Here is a 22,860-nt window from a genome sequence, read left to right on the forward strand (position 1 = left end):
AGGTTTCATGGTCTGACCTCGGATTGCGTGTGTCAAAGCTGAGCCTCCTCAGTGGCTCAGACAGAGCAGTACATATCCAGGTGCACATGGAAGATATGGCAGTAAATTGGTGCCTGCAGAGAACACCTGGTACCACAACAGAAACAGAACAAATTGATCAACTACCCCAGCCAAGTGCTGGCAGTGAAAATCTGAGCAAGCAGAGACACTAAGGTGGACTATGTCAGCCAGTGGATTCTAAAGAGATTTCATTGTGCTTGGAATGGCGAGATTGGCAGCAATTCAGAACAACTAAACTATCAAAAACACTTGAGCAAGACCCTCGGAGCATGGCCCACATTGGGGACCCTGGGATGGTTGGAAGGGTGGGTGTGGCTTCTCTCTGTTTCTTCCCTTCCCCCAGATTCAGGAAGGAAAAAAGAGAATGTGGAAACAATGGTCTTACTTTCCTGTAGCCCTTGACGCTTTGAGCCCTAATCAACTATGTAAAGATCATCAAAATAAAAAAAAAATTTAAAAAAGGAAAACCATGTGAACTTTCTAACTTACTCCATGATACTTAGTCCTACAAGGAATACAGTCCTACAAATTATCACCTAAGACTGATACTCCAAGAAATCCTTGCCACCTATGGGTTGACATATCCCTGATTTAAAAGAACAGATTTAGGGAAGGGATGACGAATCCAAATTCTACAGAGATCAGTCACACAGTATAATGAACACGGGTTGTAAAACACGAGGCTACAGAAGACAGCAACTTCCAGCCCAGCCCGAGAGGGGTAAGCCGGGACTTGGCTCCACTCCCTTATGTGGCTTCTTTATATCCATGCGAGCCAAGCACACAGACAAGGTACAAAGTGCCTGGGCTCAACCACAACCCATCTCTGATTGTGTAGTCATGTCTCTTCCTCCTAGCCCACGGGCTACACTGAGACTATTTCTAACATCTACCCTCCAAATACCCCATATTTTCCTTCTTACAAAAGATGTTTCTTTCAAACAGAGATAAAGCACAGAGGCTCAGGCATATATTTATTTAGTAAAACTGTATTAGACCTCCTGAAAATCAGATGGCTTTACCCAGGCAATCTGTAGAAGGAAAATCACCCTTTTCCAATAGAAACACTCACATTTTATGTGACATTTTTAACAGCCTCCAAGTTTCAGCTTCAACCAGCAATATTTGAATTGCTTTTAATTTAGCAGGTATGGAGAAGAGAATAATTTGGCAGCTACTTCTTGATGTATGTCAGAAGCCAGGGTCCTCCCAGGAGAATCTCATGTTCATAAAAGTAATTTTTCCCATTCATGCTGCCGAGAGCACCCCTCTCAGAGCCTGTCACGTGCCTGTCACCTTGCAGGCAGACACTAGGCTCCAAAATTAAAGGACTTCTTTTTTTTTCTTTTAAAATAATATAATCAAGAATGTGATCTGAACTAGTCAAGAAAGGGAAAATTAATTTAACAACCGACACTGATGACCTTTGCAATTCTATGTTGTGGCTCTTGTACAACATGCGTTCAAAGGCTACTGTTTGTCTGATTTACTCATAATAAAATGTCCTTGGCTGGAAACAAGATCACATTGTTCACAGGATCCCATTGTGGAGTGTGGAAAAAGATGTAATTGGTATATGGTGAAAAGTAAAGCATGATCCTCTTGGTCTTTCAGAGGTTTGCAATTTTATTTACCAATCCCTGTAGAACAATAACAGTACAGAACGTGAGAAGGATCAAGGAGACCTGACTGAGTTCTTGGTCCCTGCCAGAAACTGGGAAAGTGTTGCACACACATCTTTGTTCTCTCAATGTCTCAGGCAGGTGCCACTGACATCCCTGGGACTGCAGAGGAGATGGAGGATCTGAGAGAGGACTGCTAGTGCCCCCCACACTTCTGAACCGGGGCGCCAGCCTTTGTCTACTGACAAGGACTAGGTTCTTTACCTTGAACCACCACCCCCTGCCAATGCGGAAGGAGTGGCCTTGCCAACTTGCTCATCCTGCTCAGCTCTTCCCTGGTTCCGCGAATTTCACAGTGTCTTCACCTTTCAATCCGTAAGCCCAGGACACATTCTTGACTCGCATTTTCCCTCCCCACTCTCACTGCCACCCTTCTGCACCCAAATCCCACCCACCTCCGACATCTGTTGCTTCTGCCTCTTTCACAGGACCATCTCTTTCCCTGTCCCCTCAGACCTCATCCTCTTCCCGTTTTCCTTTCTGTGCCACAGAGACTTCCTAATCACAAGTACCACTCACACTTCTCTTTCTGTGACTTATTCACGATTCCTTCTCCAAAGGGTCCACTCCAAGTCCCCCTCCAAATAACAGTTTATTGTTATTTCCTCAGAGAAACTGAGCCAGGGAAGTTCAGTCCAAGTCCAATTCCTCTCCTAGAGCTGTTTCCTTCTTTGAAAACAGCACAGTTTATGTGTGTGTGACTATGCTTATTTGGACCAACTAAAAGCCACCTCTTTCCGAATGAAATTTCTGCATTAACAAACTATCTGAAGCTTACTAGTGAAATGATAAAAGCACCTGCTTTGAGACCAGAGACCTGAGTCTGAATCTTAATTCTACTCACCTCTGTACGCACCTAACTCTAGCTGTCTCACCTTGCCAAAACCCAAGCTCTCTGTTGCCAGATGTCCTCATAATAAAATAAGCAAGGTGCCAACTCTCCTGGTTACTAATGTTAAATGAGGTTAGACAGCTGACAATATCTAATTTACAATTCCTACTACATATTAAGGACTCAACCAGCATTTGTTAGGGATTTTCATGTAACTACCTGATTGATTATTAAGAAATATTATTGAGGAAAAAAAGTAAATTACTCCAATTATTCAGCAACATGCAATGTAATCATTAGTGCTTAAATAGCCTTGAAACTGCAGTACAGAGTACTGCAAATATGTGTTCCAAATACAACATTGGAATAAGGTTTGAGAAAAAGGCTGGAATGAAGGTCAGAAATAAAGTCAAAACAAAGCAGATTTTACTTTTATCTGCGGGAACTTTAGTTTTCCTTTTCTCTAAAAAAGAAACTATAATTATACATGTGTAACAAATAAATGCCACCATTTAAATAACACATGCGAATCACTCCAGACAATTCAATAACTAAAAGGATTCGAATCTTTCTAGTCTTCTGTGCCTAGAACGACCCTGGAGTTAGCACAGGCACTCATGAGATACACACCACATGAATGAGTGAATGAGAGTTGCATCTTACAGGAAAAATACAAAAATATATCCACATTTTTTCAAAGTACTTCACATCCAGCAGGGTCAAAATCACTTGGGTATATGGAAGTTCTGGAAATGGAGCATGGTGATGGCTCCGCACTTTCCTAACCTACTCAACACCACTAAATAGGTACATGTTATACTATTTCACCACATATGTTTATTTCACCACAACTAAAGTTTATAAATACTTTTTCATGAGAATAACATCAATTTCAGAGCCAGAATCACTACAAATTTTGTACAAACCAAGTTAAAAAAAAAAAACTTACTTGAACCTGTAGCTTAATATAATAATTTCCTCTTAGCATTAGCTAGAGCTTAAGAATGGTTCAAGTGTCTAGAAAGCAGGAAACCATCATTACACCACAGACAGGAAAAAAAAAAGCTAGAATTGGCAAGATGATCAAAGCTCTGGCGAAAGGGAACAAAGTGACATTCAGAGGCAACTGACATCAATAGTGCTAATGCTTAAACAGAGGACAGGGAAGCCAAAACCTCATGGCTCTAACTGCAAAAAAATAACGAGAAATATGAGCAGCCAGTGGGAGATTTAAAACTGAAGTATTCTAGAAAATATTAGAAGGTTGGAGGAAGGAGTCATCATCTATAAATAAAACCAGCAGTGAGATAGAGGGATAATTAGAGCAGTGGAAAGAAACATACAGGAACGTTGGAAAGAATTCTTTCATCAACAATGACATCTTCAGACATACTTGCAATCTACAAAATGTAAAGAAAAAAAAGACAGGATTCTTCTGATATGAGAAATTGGAGTAGGACAGATTGGTTAAATATCTCCCAGTCCTCTTTTTTTTTTATTTTTATTTTTTCAAAGAAAGCAACAGAATGAGGGGTAGTTGAGGTTTTACTTTGTGTTAAGTGGGAGAAAGAAAATACTGATTGCAATGAAAGCATCTGACAATAGACCCAACATCACTGAAACAGACAGGCTATTACCACGAGAACTAAAATCCATGAAAAGTATTTTTAAACTGTTTAGTCAATAGGACTGCTGGCTTGATTTCATAGGCTCCTGTTTGCAAAAATAGTTGAATCAATTTCATTTTGACCTATTTGGATCTCTGAATTGAATAAAATCTCATTATTTTTAAATGAAGTTAGAAAATGAACACAAACAACCTGGTATTTGGGTTGCTTGCTTCCGATTACCCGGGATTTTTTTTATTAAAGAACGATGGGTTGTTCGAGCAGCTGCCAGGTGCATCCGACTGTAATCTCGCACAGCCTTAACTAGATTTGCCCTAAAATAATTCTGAGACGCAAGTCAGTGTGGGTAAACAGACACAGAGGGCATATAGGATAACCTGATCAAGAATAATATATAAATTTCTTATAAATTAAATCCTGAGCTATTCAGTTAATATCTAACACCATCTAAAATCTAAGTGTGAGTTACAGAGAATTGGTGTGAAACACATGGAGACAGCCAAAAGCAGAGGCACAGCTCTTGGATGGGAGACTGTGAACCACGGAAGCCACAGAGCAGGTGCATGCCAGCAAAAGCCAGGGGATGCATCTGTTGGGCAGCTGGGTTTTTGTTTTTCTGCAGAGAAAGGAAGAAAATAACTGAATAAATAGGAGTAGAAGATTTTTAATTTTTTTTAAAGATATGTTGATATTCATTCATTCATTCATTCATTCATTCATTCAGAAAGGCAGGGCAACAAGCCTAACATCAGAGTGCTGGTTTCTATCCCAGCTGCTCCACTTCTGGTCCAGCTCCCTGCCTGGAAAGACAGCAGAAAATGGCCCAATCAACGGGGCCTCTGCCGCCCACATGACAGACCTAGATGGAGTTCCAGGGTCCCAGCATCCACCTGACCCAGCCCCAGCTACTGTGGCCACATAGGTAGCGAAACAGTCGATGGAAGTCTTCTTTGTGTGTCTCTCTCTCCTTCTCCAAGTCTTTAAAAATGCAGTAGTTACAGCGATTTGCATGCACTGTAACTACTGAAAACAAGAGCATTGCTGGTGAGATACCTCCAGCAACTTGGCCATTGATTGGTGTGTTTGGGAATCTCCAAAAGTCACCACGAACTAAAGCACCTGCTTCAAGTAACTTGCTCATTCCTGAAAGTGCTGACACTGACCAGTGACGGTTCTGGTGAAGTCAATACTTCACTGCCCTTGTTTTCTCTCCTCCTTGGCTCCTCCCCAGCCCTGCACAGGGGTCTCACTGTGGTCAGTAAATGAGGGAGGAGACAGAGAAGTTAGCTACACCCCTTTCATGACAGTAAGCATCCCTCTGTGTAGGAGAAATCAAGCCCAATGGCTCAGCACTCTCATACAGCTGCCTATCTTAAGGGCTGATGTATAACTGAGTTTGGTAATTCGCAGGGGCTGTGGGATCTTCTGTTACTGAATGGGTACCAGGCTGTCAATGGAGACTTCCAGAAATGCCATTGACACAGCCATAGAACCAGCCTTATTAAGTCTAAAGAGAGAAAATCAAAGTGAATTTATGATCGGGTCATACAATTCATGCTCCTCGAACCTGGTGGTTCAAAGTTGAACAGTTCATCACGCCATTAAAAACATTTCTATCCCGTGGACATGTCGTGTACGCTGAGGACTCAACCCTTTCCAGACAGTATGTTGCTGCACATTCCAAACAGCCCTGTGAGCTGGGCACTGTGTTCCAATTTCCATAGCTGAAAGCGACCGATCACTTGCCTTAGGTCATGCGAGTCAGCAACTGAGTGAGGAATTCAAGTCGTGCTGCCAGTCCTTGGCTTCTCCTTGATTTATGAGAACTTTAACAATCAAATCATCCATTTCAGGACTTACCCTGTGATGTACACGGATTTGTTCAAATCATCCTTGACAAGGGAGATTTCCTATAACCACCCAAAGGCTGACTGGGAGAGACCCTGGTCCACGGAGGTTGAACTGTATGTGAATCCAGGCAGTCTGCCCCTGGCTAGTGTAAGCTGCTGCAAGCATCAGAAAGGACAGTGATGATTTCAAAACCTTGGCCAAATAGTTGGGGCGGGGCCTGGACTGGCCTACACACACAGGGAGGCCAGGCAGACAAAGGCAAGCGCAGGGCCACAGGCAAAGCAGCATGTGACACACCCTAGCAGCCGCACAGCCAACAACCTGCTCTCAGGGCTCGTTCATAGAGGCGGTCAGAGAAGTGAATCAAGGCGAGAATTAACAATAAATCCATGAAACAACTGTTCACACTCGTGCACCCGCCTGCCTCCTAGGACACTCTCATCACTCACGTTAAGAAGAAATGGAGCAATAACCAACCCAGGGACCTCGGAATGAAATCAGTGGAAATGGACTCCTCCTCCGGTGACACCAGAGCCATAAATCCACAGCTCACCGAGATGCCAAGCCGGCCCAGGTGCACAGGTGCTGTGCATCTTCCGCCGGCCTCTCAGCAACACTTCCCTGGTGGAAACAGCAGCGAGGGCTGGTGGTGCGAGGATTGTTTTCACCCTCCTGTTTCTCTGCCTGACTTCATGAAGTGAATTGAAAAGACATCTGTATTCCTCTCTGAAGGCCAATCAGGATTTGAATGTGCCTGCTCTGTCTGAGGAGCTCGGGGAATGCGGATTTGGCTCTGAATATCTGAAAAGTGGTCTGCTGCACAGGAAATATCTTCTCTTGGAAAGTGTCCTTTCCAAGGTGAGATGATTTAGGTTCCCTGTGGTGCACAATAATCCAGGCCTGTTGGCAGGACACAGATAGGAAATGCTACCATAATGTTGGGTGGGTGGGTGACGAAATGAATGAATATAGAAGTCAAATGTCTGGTACAGAGCAGGTAATACAGACTTCAAGGTCAGGCCAACTGAGGCTTGTCACCAACCTTCTGTATGACTTTGCTCCTCCCACTTCACCTCTCTATGCCTTGTAATGTATTTATAAAAGGTGATGCTAACAGGTATTGGCGTGATGGTTCAAATGGCTAATCCTCCGCCTGCAAGAGTGGGCATATCATGTGTCCCGGCTGCTCCAGTTCCCCATTCAGTTCCCTGCTTATAGCTTGAGAAAGTAGTAGAGGATGGCCCAACGCCTTGGGACCCTGCACCCGTGTGGGAGATGCAGAAAAAGCTTCTGGAACCTGCCTCCTGGCTTCAGATCAGCTCAGTTCTGGCCATTCTGGCCATTTGTGGAATGAACCAGAGGATGGGAGATCTTTCTTTCTGTCTCCTTCTCTTTGTAAATCTTTCTAATAAAAAAATAAATCTTAAAAAAAAAAGGTTTATGATAACAGGGACCTAGGTGGCATAGTAGGTTAATCCTCCCCCTGCAGCACTGGCATCACAGTTGGTGTGCTGCTACTCCACTTCTAATCCCTGAACCCATGTGGGAGACTTGGAAGAAGCTCCTGGCTCCTCGCTTCAAATCAGTTCAGCTCCAGTATTTACAGCCATTTGGGGAGTAAACTACTGGATGGAAGATCCCTCTATCTCTCCTCTCTGTATATCTGCCTTTCCAATCATTTTTAAAATGTGGTAACACTTTCAGTGATGGATTGCTATTGGCCATTTTGTTTCCTTCCAGCCTTCACTGAGTTTACCCAGGGCAATGCCCTGATTTTAGCTGCATAATCTAATTCCTTCCTATTGCCACTGAATCCAATTCCACTCGATCCCAAGAGTGAAAACACAACATCAGCCCAGGCGAGTCAGTGTGCTGCACTGCTCACTGCATCAGTGTCAGGCACATCACAGCTTTCCCCTGACAAAGAAGACCAGGGAAGGGTGTGTGTGTGTGTGTGTGTGAGAGAGAGAGAGAGGGGGAGAGAGAGAAAGTTAAAAAGGAGGGAGGGAGGGAGAGAGACTATCACATGACTTTTTGAAGATAGGTAAGTCCAAAACCTCTGGGGTGTGCTTGACAGCTGAAAATTCAGCTAAGATTTGATGTCTGGGGTCTGAGAGCCACAAAGCAGGCCAACAAAATGAAAATCCAGGGACAGCATCCATATCGCCATTTTCTGGGAACTCCTTCTTCAAAAAAACCTCTGTCTTTGCACTTAAGACCTTTGATTGATAGGACAAAGCCCTGTTCTTAGTATGAAGGGGTTCTGCTGTACTCACTACCTTCTGATTTAAATATGAAGCACATCTTTAAAAACCACCTGCACAGCAATAACTCCACTGGAGGTTGATCAAACAAACAGGCACCATCTCCTAACCCAGGTGGCATCAAACTAGCCATCACAAGAGCCAATCAGATTCCATCTCAGTCTATGAGCTGGAGGAGTGGAAGACTTTCTCCTTCTTGCTGTACTTGAACCTGAAAGGGAATGAGGGTTAAAAGCCCAGAACAGGACATTGGAAGATCAAAGATAAGAGTGGGGACCAGGTGCTAAAGAATTTCAACGCCAGGAAGTCGGGGCACCCATGCACACAAGACAGCCTTAGCTGTCCCAGATTACAGGGCCAAGTCCCTGGGGACAGGTGAAGCTGAGGAGTTCTGAGAAACACATGCTTTTAATTACAAGTTCAGTGTCTCTAATCATAAAACCTAAAATCTGAAATGCTCCAACATTCTGAATTTTTTGAGTTTCTAAAACATACCACAAGTGGAAAATTCCAAACCTGATTCTTATGATAGGTTGCAGGAATCAAAACATAGGCATACTCAAAAAGCCGTGTAAGTAGTTGCCTTCAGGCTAGGCACACAAGGTATATACAAAACATAAATGAATTTCATGCTTAGATTTCGATCCCATTCCCTAGACAGCTCATTATCTACATACAAAATCTTCCAAAATTCAAACTAACGTGATACATGAAATACTTCAGGCTCCATGTATTTCAGATAAGTGATACTGTATCTACCTGTATGTAGGTTGTATAAAATATATAGAGATGGGAAGAGTCCTATTTTAAAATGAAGTGGGATAAAAACTATGAGTCTCCCTCACACCCTTGACCCTCAATTCACTCGGCCCTGCCCATGGATCAATTTCCACTTTCTTAGCTGTCCTCTAGATCTGTTCCAAGCATCATTATGTGTGTCTGCTTACATCTCCTCCAAGGCAAATGAAAACCAACCTCACACAGTGTGCTTCATTTTAATCACTCTTCCTGAAAAGACACCAAGGGAACCATCCCATACCAGCATAGCTGGGATATGTACAAATTACTCTAGCCATATGTAATTCCTTCTGTTTTGCTTTTTGAATCTATTATTTATTTGAGAGAGAGAGAGAGAGAGACAAAAGAGAGAGTACTCATATGTTGGCTCATTTTCTAAATACCCACAAGGGCCAACACCAGGGCAGACCAAATCCAGAACTCAATTCAATATGTGGTTGGCGGAGACCCAAGGACCTGAGACCCACTGCCTCCCTGGGTCTGCATAAGCAGGAAGCTGGAATGGGAACTAGAGCTGTGCATCAAATCCCACTACTCTGATTTGAAACAGGTCAAAACCAACACAATGGTGCATATGGCTTAACTCCTCCACCAACAGCCATCACCTGAGGGCTTTCCCTAGTTTTCTGTTATTTTCAACATGGCTGCAATGAATACTCTGAATGCTTGTGCACATCTGTACAATTATTGATTAAAAATTTGGTAATAATTTTGCCAAAAATGTTAACACAGAGAGGAAACACAGAATATTAAGGAAAAAGTACCTTCTAATTACAGCATGACTAATTGGGACTTCCTGGGATTTTGTGCATTGAATCAGCAGTAGACAAACATGACTTGGTCAAGAAGAACATGTTTCAATGATCCCAAAGTAAAAGGCTCAGGAATAATACAAAGAAAGAGCTTTTAGACCCAAGATATTCTTGTGGCCCCAAGAGATCATCGGAATGAGGACAGCATTAAGGATATTCAGGCGAGTGTCTGCGCTTCAGACGGAAGGCAATGTATGGAGCACATGCATCTGAGACTATGCCATCCACAGCGCCTGACCATTTCTCCTCCTGCACACATGAGCCCAGTGACTATGACTAAGCCAACCATTTGAGGACAGAGATTGCATCTCCTGCCCTGTGCCCTGTGCACCTGCCTTGCTCTATTGAAAAACTAGAAGAAACAGGCTGCAGGAGTCAAGAGGAAAAGCCAGTCTTGAGTGTTACAGCTGCTGTTCAAACAAAAGTCAAGCCTTTGGGCTCAGAGGAGAGAACTGACTTTGCCAGGATGTCACCCTTGGATCAAGGCCAACATGCACCCAATAGGCTTCGCTCTACAAGAACCAAAGGCCAAACCAGGCCTCCTGAGTCAGCTTTCATCCCCGTAGTCAACACAGGGCTAGGACTGTGCCAAGAAATCAAAAATAAATGACCCCTGGAATTAAGAGACATAATTTGACAGGGAGCCAAAAGGAAAAGTAAGTGGATCCATTATCCTACTAGAGAGGAGCACAGCAGAAGGGAACAAGTGAGAAGGCAAGATTTGCTGCTTCCGGACTCCTACAGAAGGCTTCTCAAAAGGAGGTTATCAGAACTGGGTTTTGAAGGGTACATGAGCACTTATTATTGGAGAATAGGAGGGAGAAAATTCCAGACCAAAGAAAAGAAGAGCAGAAGCAAAGGAATCCAGTTAAGAAATTCAACACAAATGATTAAAAGTTTCTTGTGGCAGAGGGAGGATAGCTTTTCAGATTTGGCATGAGATGTGGTACCTGAAGCTATGAAGTTCTTCTATGCCATGCCCAAGGATTTGGCATTTATTCTGCAAGAGGGAAGATCTGAGATGACCAGATTGGTACCAGAGGGCTTTTCCTACTAAGCCAGCCAACAAGCCCTGATGTCCAGACAGAACCAGCGTCCCTTTGGCCTCCCAACACTCTGCAGTCATGCACTACCTTCTCTGATGGGAGGGCCAGAAGCAGGCAGCAACTGCTTATCCTGTCGACACATGCCAAGAGCCCTCACAGTCCCGGACACATTCTCTGGACTCCTCAGGAAAGCTGGGGACCTTAGAAAATCTTCTCCTGAGACGTCAAACAGACAGCGTAGCCAAGGTCTTCATAAAATAACAGGATGAAATGCATTCTGCTCCTGGAACCCTTGACAGATCAATCTGCCAGGTTCACACATAATACAGAAACGCGGTGGGTATGACAGGCAGCACCGCTACCAAGGCCCCTGCATAAACAACACTGCTTTCACTGCAAAATCCCTGCCAGACAGCAGGAAAACCTCCAAGCTGCCAGATGTGAAGGCATGAGCTCGGCCCTTCCAAAGCAGAGGGAGAGTGTCCCTGGGGGTGCAACACTGTCAGAGAAGGGGACAGGAAGTGGGGATATCTAGTCACCTGCAAGCAGATGCTGGTGCCAACTGAGAAGGTGAATGCAAACGCACACACTCTTTAGATTGGGCAGGCACTTCTCCCCAAATGGCTGCAACAGCCAGAGGTAAGCCGATCCAAAGTCATGAGGCAGGAGCCAGGAGCTGTTTCTGGGTCTCCCACATGGGTGCAGGGTCTCAAGGCTATGGGCCATCCTCTATTGCTTTCCCAAGCCACAAGCAGGGAATGGGATAGAAGTCAAGCAGCCGGGACATGAACCAGCACCTATACGGGATCCTGGCACTGGCAAAGTGAAGATTTAGCCATTGAGCCATCGCACTGGACCCAAGAAGAGGGTGTATACACCCTTTCTAAGACAACACAGTTCATAAGCAACAGAATCAAAACTGAAACGCAGGCTACACAGCTTTGGAGTTCAAAGTCTGCACAACCAGCACTCAGCAGAAGTCACTGCTTCTTCTCCACAGTGGAAGACACAAGTTTGAATCTAAGTGGCCCCCCTCTCTCACTCTCACTACCTTTGCAAGGAATGTCCGCACTTGAAATTTTGGTTTTCCCAACTATCGGATGAAGAGAACGATAGTTCTTAACTCAGAAGGTCTCGAGCCAAGGAAGCCACTGCCTGGCGTACTGTAGGTGACCGGTCCATGTCTGCAAAAGGCCAAACTAGGAAGGCACCCAAAGGGCTCACAATGGCTTCTGACTGCCGCTGAAGAGCTCATCGTTACCAAACACTCGTCATGTTCCACAAAGTGCTTCCTTCATTCCACTCATCACCTCACCCTCCCTCCATCATTCCAAACCCAGCTCGGGCCTTCTACGTGCCTTCTATGTGCCTGATCAGGGACTGTTCCAGACACCACACTTTTCAGAACCTGGAGTGCTTATGGAACTGTTCCCTTCCCAGCAGCCACCACAGGAGGAGTTCACGAGACAGACATTTTGGAAGGACAGTGATAAAGCCAATCCTAACAGAGTCTCTGAGTGATGCTGCTTTGGTCACTGAGAGCCTTTTAAGATGCACGGGTGGTTCGACGGTATGGCTCAAGAGCACAGGCCTCCCACCTTTGAAATCAGCACAACGCCGAGTGTTCCAGATAGCCAGAATTTGAAGATGCCTTCAGTTCGTCAATCTGAAAATGTCTCTGAATGTAGAACTCATCTCCTACATTCAAATTCGGCCACGTGTGTCAGGCCTTCAAGTGCCAGGCAGATAACATAATCTGTGCCGGAGTTAAAATGAAGACATAAATCCTTGTCCTCAAGGAGCTTTCAATTCATCACAGAGGAGATGCTTACAAGTAAGGTAAATTCCATGCTTTTTATTTATTTAGGAATTCAGTACTGTAAGTCTTGTTTGGGGAGCTGAGTGGGGAGCAACACGTCAGTCAGTGTGAGGAGAGGCCAGGTCATGGTCCAGCCTGCTCCCAGGAGGTGAGATCAAAAGTAAAAGGTGACTCAATCTCAGGGATTAAAAACAATTCAAGGAGATACATGGAACAAGGAAATCAGCACAGAACAGAGACATTCTGGAATGTTCTGTGGCGATTCCGTTTGGGAGTAGAGCTGAGGAAGTGTTGGATAAGGAGCCAGGCAGCAGTGTGGCATTTAGCTGGCTCACACCATACACAAGTATTTGGCCAAAGCCTATGCTCACAGGGCGTGTTGGGTATAGCTGAGTATGGGCAGGCTGATCCAACATCTCAATTTATCTAATGGAAAAATCTCAATACCAGATCGGGAGTCTTCTCAAGAATCCCTTGGAAATCCTGTAGCTTCTAAGCCACCTGCTTCACGGAGCTGAAGGTGACTCCGTGTCCCTTGGTCTGCCGAGCACTTATCCCGTAACTGCTGTTTCCCTGTCCCTAGACGTCACCAGCCACCTTTGATTCCTAGGCTTGCATCAGACTGTAGCATTACAGGTGCAAAAACGAAATGTCAAATTGTTCTCACTCTGTCTCAAACAGAGTGGCGAGACAGTTAGAAACGACGCATTCCTCAGACTTAAATGTCTCTCACTTTTCAAAGACTCTTTTCTAGAATTCTAAAGACATTGGGCCTCCCTGGGCTCCACTGACTTTTACAGTTTATATTTCCACATTTCAGTTGAAAGGTTGAGATTTTTGAATAAAAGCCTGCAAGAAGATAAAGTAGCTAATATTTGCTCAATCCTTTATTATATTCCTGACACACGGTGAAAATGTTCACATGGATCAGTCCATTAAAACCTTTCTAGGGCTTTTCAGATCCCAGATGACACAACAGAGGCCCAGAGGAATGCAGTCACTCACTAAGGACCACAGAGGGCACAAAGGCAGAGTTATACCTGGATAAGAGCTGACTCTAAAACATGGGTCCTTCCCAGGGTGACCTTGTGCTAAGACAACACCCAAGTGGGCTGGCGGTGGTGAGTCCAGCGTGACACTATGCCTCCCATCAAACATACCCGACTCTCTTCACATTCAGTTTGAGGTCATGGCGTAGGGCACTAGCTAATCTTGCTGTTCTCAGAGAAGCCCAACTCTAACCTTTTGATACTTGTCATGACCAGAATATTTTAAAATTATGGTCAGTAAGATGTAATCTGTGTGTTCAAGTCAGGTTGTTTGCTGCCTTGGTAGGAAAGAAACTGCAATTTCATGCTATAAGATCAAAGTTGATTATCTTTCTAGAGATCCAAGGCCTGAAAAGTTTCAAATAGAGTCGGCTTACAGCGTATCCCTTCACAGGACAAGTCTCCCCCCAACCCACACCCTGGTCTTCCCTGCTCCAGCTCCCGGACGCTCTTCTTTCATGTTATGCTGCTTGAAGCCAGAAGACATCAAGAGGTGGGAGAGGGCCCAGGGAGGTGAAAACTCATCTGTGAAAATGTACTGGGTACCCACTGGATGCACTTGGGGCTCTATGTGAAGCATGAACTACACAGACTCTCCCCCTCACAAATATTTACTTAGCACGTGTTAGATACCAGTTGCTGGAGCAGGTACTGAGAAGGCAGTGACAAAATCCTTACTTCCTATTGCTATGGGATACCAGAGGTCTCAAAACAAAAGTTCATGAAAAGTCCTGAGGTGGGACATCACCAAGGGCCACTACATGGGGGAACAGAAGAAAACTGAGGTGTCAGGGTGGGTCAGATGGGAGCTTCTGGAAACAGGTTCCACTGGTTTGACCCTTCTATGACCTGTCCTGGCTGCAGGATTGAGGGTTATTACAAGGTCGCAAGTGAAAATTGCGCATAAGGTTTTTAGCACAGTCCTGACGCATCATAAACCCTGAACAGGTCCTTAGTTGTCAATATAACTGCATCGAGTAGTCATGTAAACTAACTGCTCTTCATAAATTGCAATAGTCAGCCCCTCCTGAACCTCCAACTGCATGCGAGGACAGGATTGATCCCCACTCGAAATGGATCCATACAGGCTGTAGTGCAGACAGTGATACAGTCAAGAGAACGGGCTGAGCTCGAAGGAGGCATCATCCTCTCCCGGATCTCTGGATTTTGGTATCCTGACATCTGAACTGAGGCTGATAACAGAAACAACCTCGAAGGATGGCTCTGAGGATTAAATGAGATGATTGTGTAAAGCCCTGCACTCAAGATTTGGATTAGGGTGGATTCTGATTAGGGCCGAGGCTGTTACTGACTTTCGAGGAAGCTCTGACGGATGAGCCGAGACGCTGGATATCTGGTGATACCACTCTAGGCTTCGGGCACCCACAATGAAAGCAGAGAAAACCGTTCGGGGGAGGGGGAAGACAGCTATCCGTTCTGAAACTCCTGGGAACTGCTCCAGTCTGGAACGTTCCATCCAGTCACCTTTTCTGGAAATTCTTATGAAGCACCAGACAACACTTCCTGGTCTGTGTTCTACACTTAGACATGAGGCCAAGGTGGCCTTGGGGTGATCATCCCAAGCCTGGCGGAATCAGAACATAGAGGCAGTTGCAGGACAGGAGACCAAACAGGCAGGAGGGGAAGTGGCGGGAGAATTCCACCTGCGCCTGCCTCTGCTGATTTTTCTCACTACTCTGGGTTGGCAACAACCTCATAAATACCAGGTTTGGTCCCCAGCACCCACACAGAGGGAAGCTGGTGCAGCTGACACTCTGCTTTCATTAACTGGGAGTGGAATCAATTAGAATACGGTTTGCTTGCTGGAAAAATATAATCTAGCCTGCTCTTCAAACCACCACAGATAAATATGCACTTATTTAAAAATCAATCTAAAAGCCAAGGTTTCCTTCTCAAGCCCTTTCCAGAGGAGGGGTGATGGAGATACAGCTTTGAATGGTTGCACCTGCTGAGCATGCATCTCTCAAGGAGACAGATTCCAGAAATACAGGTTTCAGAGCTCAGCAAATGCCAAACAACTGTGAGGGTGACACAATGTGCAAGAATGCTAAGAATGCCAGCCAATCTGAGGGCCCACCATTGAGAATGAAGACAGCTGGTCCCCGCGGTCCAGCCGCTGGTGGACAAAGGATGGCTTCAGTAAAGCTGTGAGCGGAGCTGGAGACCACAGAGATGAATGCCCGGCAGGCTGAGACATGGAAGGTCGCAGGAGGCAAACCACAACTGCACGCCACGGTGCTCATCCACACAGACCTGCTTCCAGGTACCAGTGCAAAGGAGACATGCCTCAGGGTGGCAAGAACCTGGCAGGCTTGACTGTGTTATCTTCTGCTTGCAGAGAGCTGGCCCTAGGATCCTGCCTGCCAATTCGTCAGGACTCTGGCAAGTACATTTTACATTCTGATCCAACAGATTTAAACCTGAGATCACAAACTCAGATATTTTTCGGGTGGAACGGGTTGAAAGTCCAGAAAGGAGTGGTGGAGACTGTGATCAGCTGGACAGCTGCTACTGAGCCCAAGGGGTTCCTGCCACTAGGTACCATTGGGGCACAGCTGGCTGAGTATGGATACGATATTGTTCCGTTTTTTTTTTCAGTTTCTTTAATGAAGCCATCAATCTTTATTTTCACCTGACATTACTCCATTTAAAAATGTTAGCCACTGTTGATTCAGATTCATCTTTAAACTGCTAGGGAGGTTTTAATCTGAGTTCAGATATAAAGCTGCCCCTTCGTCCACCGAGACCAGCAGGACCTGGGTGTCCCTGGAGGAGAGCTTTTACAACCAAAGCAGCAAGGAGGCCATTCAGACTGCACAGCTGCAGGCTGAGCTTCACCACGGGAAGCCAAGTCAAGCCAAGCAGGCCCTGTTCCACTCTACATCAGGTCTGCACATGTGCAGTTTGTGCCTCCAACCAACGTCCTGACTCCTCAGCTGCTGGCCTGCTCACACCTGGCCCTCAATGCTCATCATCAAGGAGCCTGGTTCTGTGCCTGCTGTCTGCTCACGAGGGAGAGAGAGATGCCTATCAGAGCTTGCTGCCCCAACTCCACATCACACATTCCTTTTGCCAACAAAAACGGAACTGTCTCAATGCAATAAATAAGTTAATACATAACACAAGAAGAATATGCATGCATGAATATACATGTAGTCACACATTACAATCTAATGTGACCCCCACACACAACAGTGATCCCACAAGATTATAATGTAGCTGAAAAATTCCTACCGCCTGGAGACATCCTAGCTATTATTATGTCAAAGCACAATGCATCATTCACGTGTTTGTGGTGACTCTGGGATAAGAACACTAGTAGTGCACCAATGGCAGAAAAGAACAGCACATGCAGTGAGATCTGGTGTGTAATAGTTGGTAATTACAGTCATTGACTATGGTACTTTATTATTAGAGTGTACTCCTTCAACTTGCGAATCATGTTGACTGTAACATGGTGTGATGTGTTACATCAGCAGCAGTTCCATGCACCGCCTCTTGGCTGCTTCTCCTGGCTCTCTCCAGAAGCCATGCAGAGTGACTGGCCTACACCACCCCAGTAGCTTTGCAAAATGACAAAGTTGCCTGATGACGCCTTGCTTTTGATGCATCCCTGATAGGTCGCACAAGACTGCGTGCATAGGCTTGTGTGTGAGCCTGTATGTGCGATGTGAGCATGTGTGTACATCCATGTGTATACAGATACCAGGGGTCTTCACAAAGCTCAGGGAAAATGCATATGATGAAAAAGCTAATCATGAAATTCAAAAACTTTCGCATCCAAATAATTATATTTTCACTTCACTTGTCCATGAACTTTTTAAAGCACCCTTACCTGCACAGATGACACACACATACCTGTGTATGTATACGGCACGATTTTGACTATGTTGACCTAGACATGAGTGAGTTGACAAAGCCATTATGGAAAAAGGCACAAGTTTGGGATAGCAGTAAGAGCAGGGGGCACCCAGGCTGCAGGCTTGTTTAGAATCTTCCCACATCTGATTTGTGACCCACTCCCACGAGGGAAAGTCCCTTCATTTCCCTGGGCTTCTACTTTTCTATCCTGTGAAATGGGAAGGTTGGGACTTGAGCTCTGAATCTCTAATCTTCACTGTGAACAAATGGGACTCTGTTCACCCGTGTAATCTACCCTGAGTGCAGTGCCAGTGAGGACACATGTTGTGGATGAACTAACTTGCTAGGTGACCACAGGACATGAAGAAGAGTCAGCGTGAGTCTGGACAGGAGTCTGATCTCATCAACGGACGGCTGTGCAACCCTAGCCATGAGACTTCATGGTGCAGTTTTCACTCCCAGTTGGATTTTTTACTGAATATTCACAATGTGCCAGGCACACAGTGGGGGCTCAGATGTCTCAGAGCCTGACTTTGACTCTTCCACATGGAGATGATGAGATCCTCTTACTTGCCAGAGGTTTGGTAAGGAAAATATAGCTGCTGTATAAAGTCAAGGTATTCGTTGTTTTTTCATCACAATATCCTCGCTACTTATCCCATGCCACCCACACGGGAAACCCAGACTGAGCTCCAGGCTCCTGATTTTGGCTAGTTCCATTCCTGACTGTAACAGGCATTTGAGGAATGAGAGAGAGAGAGAGTGTGTGTGTGTTTCTGCTTTTCAAATAAAATGAAAATTTTAAAAAATTGTAAAAATCAAAGGGTTATCAGCTTGCTAACTAAAGATGTTTTAAAAACTCATCATCACTTTAAAACAAAATTAAATAAACACCATTTTTAAAAGGTCATGCATGTACATAAATGACTGACAGATGAAATCATGATATAAAAACAAATTGAATGAAGTGACCCATGAGACTGAGTAGACAGGGAAAACAGGACAAAATTGTCACCAGCTAATTCCATCTCTCTCTTTTCTCGTTAGATACTGACTTGGAAAGTTTGGTGCCAGGCACTTTTGATCGTAATTACTAAAACTTCAACACAAGCTACAGATACAAGCCACTTGCCCCTGGGTGGATTTAGTCCTTCAACTCACTCTCCACCGACTTGTCATGGAATGGAAACTAACATGCTCCCAGGCCTCCTTTCTGATAGGAGCAGGGCTAACCACTTTCATTGTCCACCCCATTCACGCCACAACAATCTGAGGTTATCGGGCAGTGGTGTCTGTTGGTTAGCCTGTACCGTCCAAGCTCAGAGATGCTTGCACGCCCCAGACATCATAGACTGGACGAGCCTAGCAAAGGTTTTGTATCATTCTTGGACTCTAGACTTTCTAACTCGGTGCATTATGCTCTTCCTAACCATGGTGATGTGTTCACACACCCACCTTTAACCAGATGGGAAATTCAGCTCAGAGCCCAGCTGCCTCCCCTGGTAAGAGACACTGGCACTGCGTAATTGCAAGCCAGCCACGATCCAATCACCCCCTCCCAGAACCACCGGCTCAGCAAGGTGACAGGCTGTGTCTGAATTGCATGAAGAATGCTGGGGCTTGGGTGTGGCACCAGTCTCAAAGGGGGTTACATTCACAGGTTGGTTCCACAGTGACCAAGAGGCTTGTTATGGAGAGCTTTTCCCACTAGGGGGCGAAAGGACTTAATTCAGTGGCTCAAGGCCTTCCCTCTGGACTAGCAGGTGCAAATCCCAAGACTCCAGGCAGAGTCTAAAAAGGACATGAAGATGGTCCCCAAACTCCCTGGGCTGACCATGACCCAGCCCTGAGGCCAGATTCCAGAAGGACAGATTTACTTCCTTCCCAACCCTTGCTCAATCTCTTTGGCCGAAGCCTTGAGGTGCTCTGTTTGAATCTGGGTCAGAGTACCAGCTCTCATCCCAGTCTGAGCTGCCCCTCCTTCCATGATTCCATGGCTCTTCTCTAACAAAGCCAGGTTGGAGGCCCCAAGTGCCCCTGGTGACTGGATCTGGACAACACAGATCCCTCCATAGTTGGCTTTCCATCAGCGGTGGCTCTGGTTTTTCCTAACGTCAGGCTCAGTGAACAGGAGCATCTTCCAGAATAAAGTTGGCAGAACAGGATTTCACGGCAGGATCTGTTTTGTTTCCTTTTCACACCCCAGTGGGCAAGCACACACATGTGCGCGCACGTGCACACACACACACACACATACACACACACACACACACACACACACACACACACACACATTTGCTCCCAAGGACCAACACGTAACTTTTAATAAGGTTGTGGCCTCTGGAAGCCCTGTGGCTGCGGTCTTGCTCTCTGCTTTATCACAGAACACGTCACATGGACTCCACTCTGCCATGCTCCGATAGCCAAAAGGACTCAGCACCATGGCTCTGATTTGATTTCTTCCCTTCCCTTCCTTCATATCTTCCCTTCCAGTTATTTCTTTCCTCTCTTATGCCTGAGCTGTTTTTTTTTTCCTGGTAAAGAGATGTCTAACGGGATCAAAAGGGAGTCCCTCACAAGCTTGTCCCTACCTCCAATGACACCGTGGCAAATCCATGTGCACACAGCAACAAGTTGAATTATTTTCTGAGTTCTTGCTCTTTGGTAGAAAAGTGATTGAGCCAGCATCTCCACTCGTAGCCACAGCAGCTGCCTAGATGGCATGGTGCAGAAGGGCACCCTCTAAAGCCAGCCCTCACCATGGCATTTCCACTTCCCTCGTTTCATCTCCCTATTTGTCAAGCTAATAGTAACTTGATTCCCCCAGCTCTGGTATCAGCAAACCATCTCTATTCTAGGGGCAGTCAACATGAGATGTCCTGTCGAATGAAGCCAGTGAGATGTGCCAAGTTGGCAAAGGCAATGACGATATTTTCAAACACAGGTTGGCACGAGGAAGAGTGGTGACAGCATTTCTTACTGGGCAAAACACAGACACGGACACACATAGGCACACACAAGGGGTGGGGCGCATCCCGGCTGGGTTTGATCCTCAGCCTCCTTATGCCCCTGCCTCCTCACCTGCAAAAACATGGTGAAAGCAGACACCCCATGGTAGGACCGACTGTGCCCAGTGTCCCCGTCCATCCACATGTAGCTCAGCTGACACTCCCCAGTCCAGATGCACTGAGCCTGAGTCCCCAGAGTCTACCCGTAGGCACCTCCCTGAGATGTCGCATCACATCCCCAACAGAATGCATCCTCTTCCCCCTAACCCATTCCCTCACCTTCACACACCTGCTCACCCCCTTGCACTCCCTGTCTCAGGGACAAGGACACCTTTCCACCTGGTTACCTAAGCCAGAAGTCAGCACCGAGGCTGTACTGATTTCACCCCATCCTTTGGTATCTGAGCTCATCCGCTCCCTCCATCCATGCTTCTGTCTCACAGTTACAGGGTCCTGACTACCCTCCACATACCCTCCTCCGCTCCATCTCACCAATTCGCTAACCCTAAGGCTAGAGTCATCTTCCTGAACCTTCAAATTCAAACATGTCCCTCCCCAGGAAGGCTCCTCGCTTCCCTCGCTGCAACAGAGAGCAAGTTTACTTGTGGCTGGTCTAAAAGCCCTTCAGTGTCTGATGTTCTTCATTTCACTTCAGCCACATATTCTGTCTCCCCTCTGCCTTGCTGTCATAGTCTCTGAACTGCGCACACGCACACACACGCACACACACACACACACACTCCACATACACATGCCTTCCCTCTGCCTGCATACCTTCATCTCTCTTCCCTACCCACTCACCTCCATGTGTCTTCAGACACTTGACTTAGCACCTCTCCTATACATACTGCTAACGCAGATCCATCACACAGTGCCTGGTACTCAGGGCAAATGATGGTACTTCAACAAGTCCATGAGCAACTGGAATTAAAAGATATTTATTTGGGGGTGTCTGGCCGTGTGGTGCAGTGGACTAAGCTACTGTCTGAGATGCCGGCATCCACATCTGAGTGTCAGGTACAGTCCTGGTTGCTCTGCTTCTGATCCAGCTTGATGCTAACGCGCCGGGGAAAGCAGTGGGGGTAAGGCACAAGTGTTTACGTTCCTGCCACCCATGTGAGAGACCAAGGAGGAGTTACTGACTCCTGGCTTCAGCCTGGCCCAGATCTGGCTGTTGTGGTCATTTGGGGAGTGAACGTGTGTGGATGGAGAGACTCTGTGTGTGTGTTTCTCTATCACTCTACCCATTCCAACAAACAAATAAGTCTTTCTTTCAAAGCTTATTTTGGTGAAAATATTGAAATCCATGCATTTCAAAAAAAAATCTTCAAAAAGTCCACACAAATGCCCACAATTAAAAATAAACTGTATAGAATTCAAAACTTTTTGTACCAAAATGAACCTTTCTTTTCATTCCTCCTTTGCAACCATTTTTTGAAGTGTGTTTTTATCTGGTAAATGTGAGCATAATCTGGCATTGAAGGGTTTCCCTGGGCTGGCCTTCACCGTGCTCACCTTCGCACAGCCCAGTCTCATGATTTAGCTGCAGCCTGCTGGGAGATTTGGGAGATAGCCATCAGAAGGCATTTCCACCTGCCTGTGCAGTCCCCCCATGCTAGAGAAATGGTTGAGCATAAAGCACACAACCTTTGAAATCAGTATCTGTTGCAACTTCTCCAAAGACAAGTCTCTCCAACAGACCTGACGTTTTCTACCATGGTTCCAGGACCTTGCCTGACCTTGCCCAGAGTAGGAACAGACTTATCTAGCCACCTGCTACCAGCGTATGCTGCTGCTCTCACATGGAAACTGCACCTGCTAGAAGGCGTGGATACAGGACAGGTTTACAAGCAGGTGCCTGAGATCAGCAACGTGGCTTCCCATCTCTTGGGCACCTTGGTGTCTGCCCCTTATCCTAAACATGCATTTCATGACCCAGGGTGACCGAACAGATCTGAGTCCTTCACTACGTCTGTGTTTCTCTCTCCTTGTCGTTCATCATGTTCACCATTAGCTTCCTCCTGTGTGGGTTAAAACCCTTAGTAGATGCTGCTGGAAGTTTTACCCCATCCTCCCCTGAATAGTTCTTGTAAGGAGCAGCACTGCCAGAGGCAACACGGTGGCTCATC

General features: G+C 45.8%; 1 protein-coding gene across 1 annotated transcript in view; it reads right to left on the reverse strand.

Moving 5' to 3' along the window:
- The window catches only part of HS3ST4 (heparan sulfate-glucosamine 3-sulfotransferase 4), a 325,427-nt gene that overhangs the window by 242,204 nt on the left and 60,363 nt on the right, over nt 1-22,860 (reverse strand). The gene's annotated exons all lie outside the window — the stretch shown is intronic.

The sequence above is a fragment of the Ochotona curzoniae genome, unplaced genomic scaffold (genome assembly GCF_017591425.1).
Source record: "Ochotona curzoniae isolate NIBS_2020 unplaced genomic scaffold, NIBS_Ocur_1.0 contig_2321, whole genome shotgun sequence".
NCBI classification, from domain to species: Eukaryota; Metazoa; Chordata; class Mammalia; order Lagomorpha; family Ochotonidae; genus Ochotona; species Ochotona curzoniae.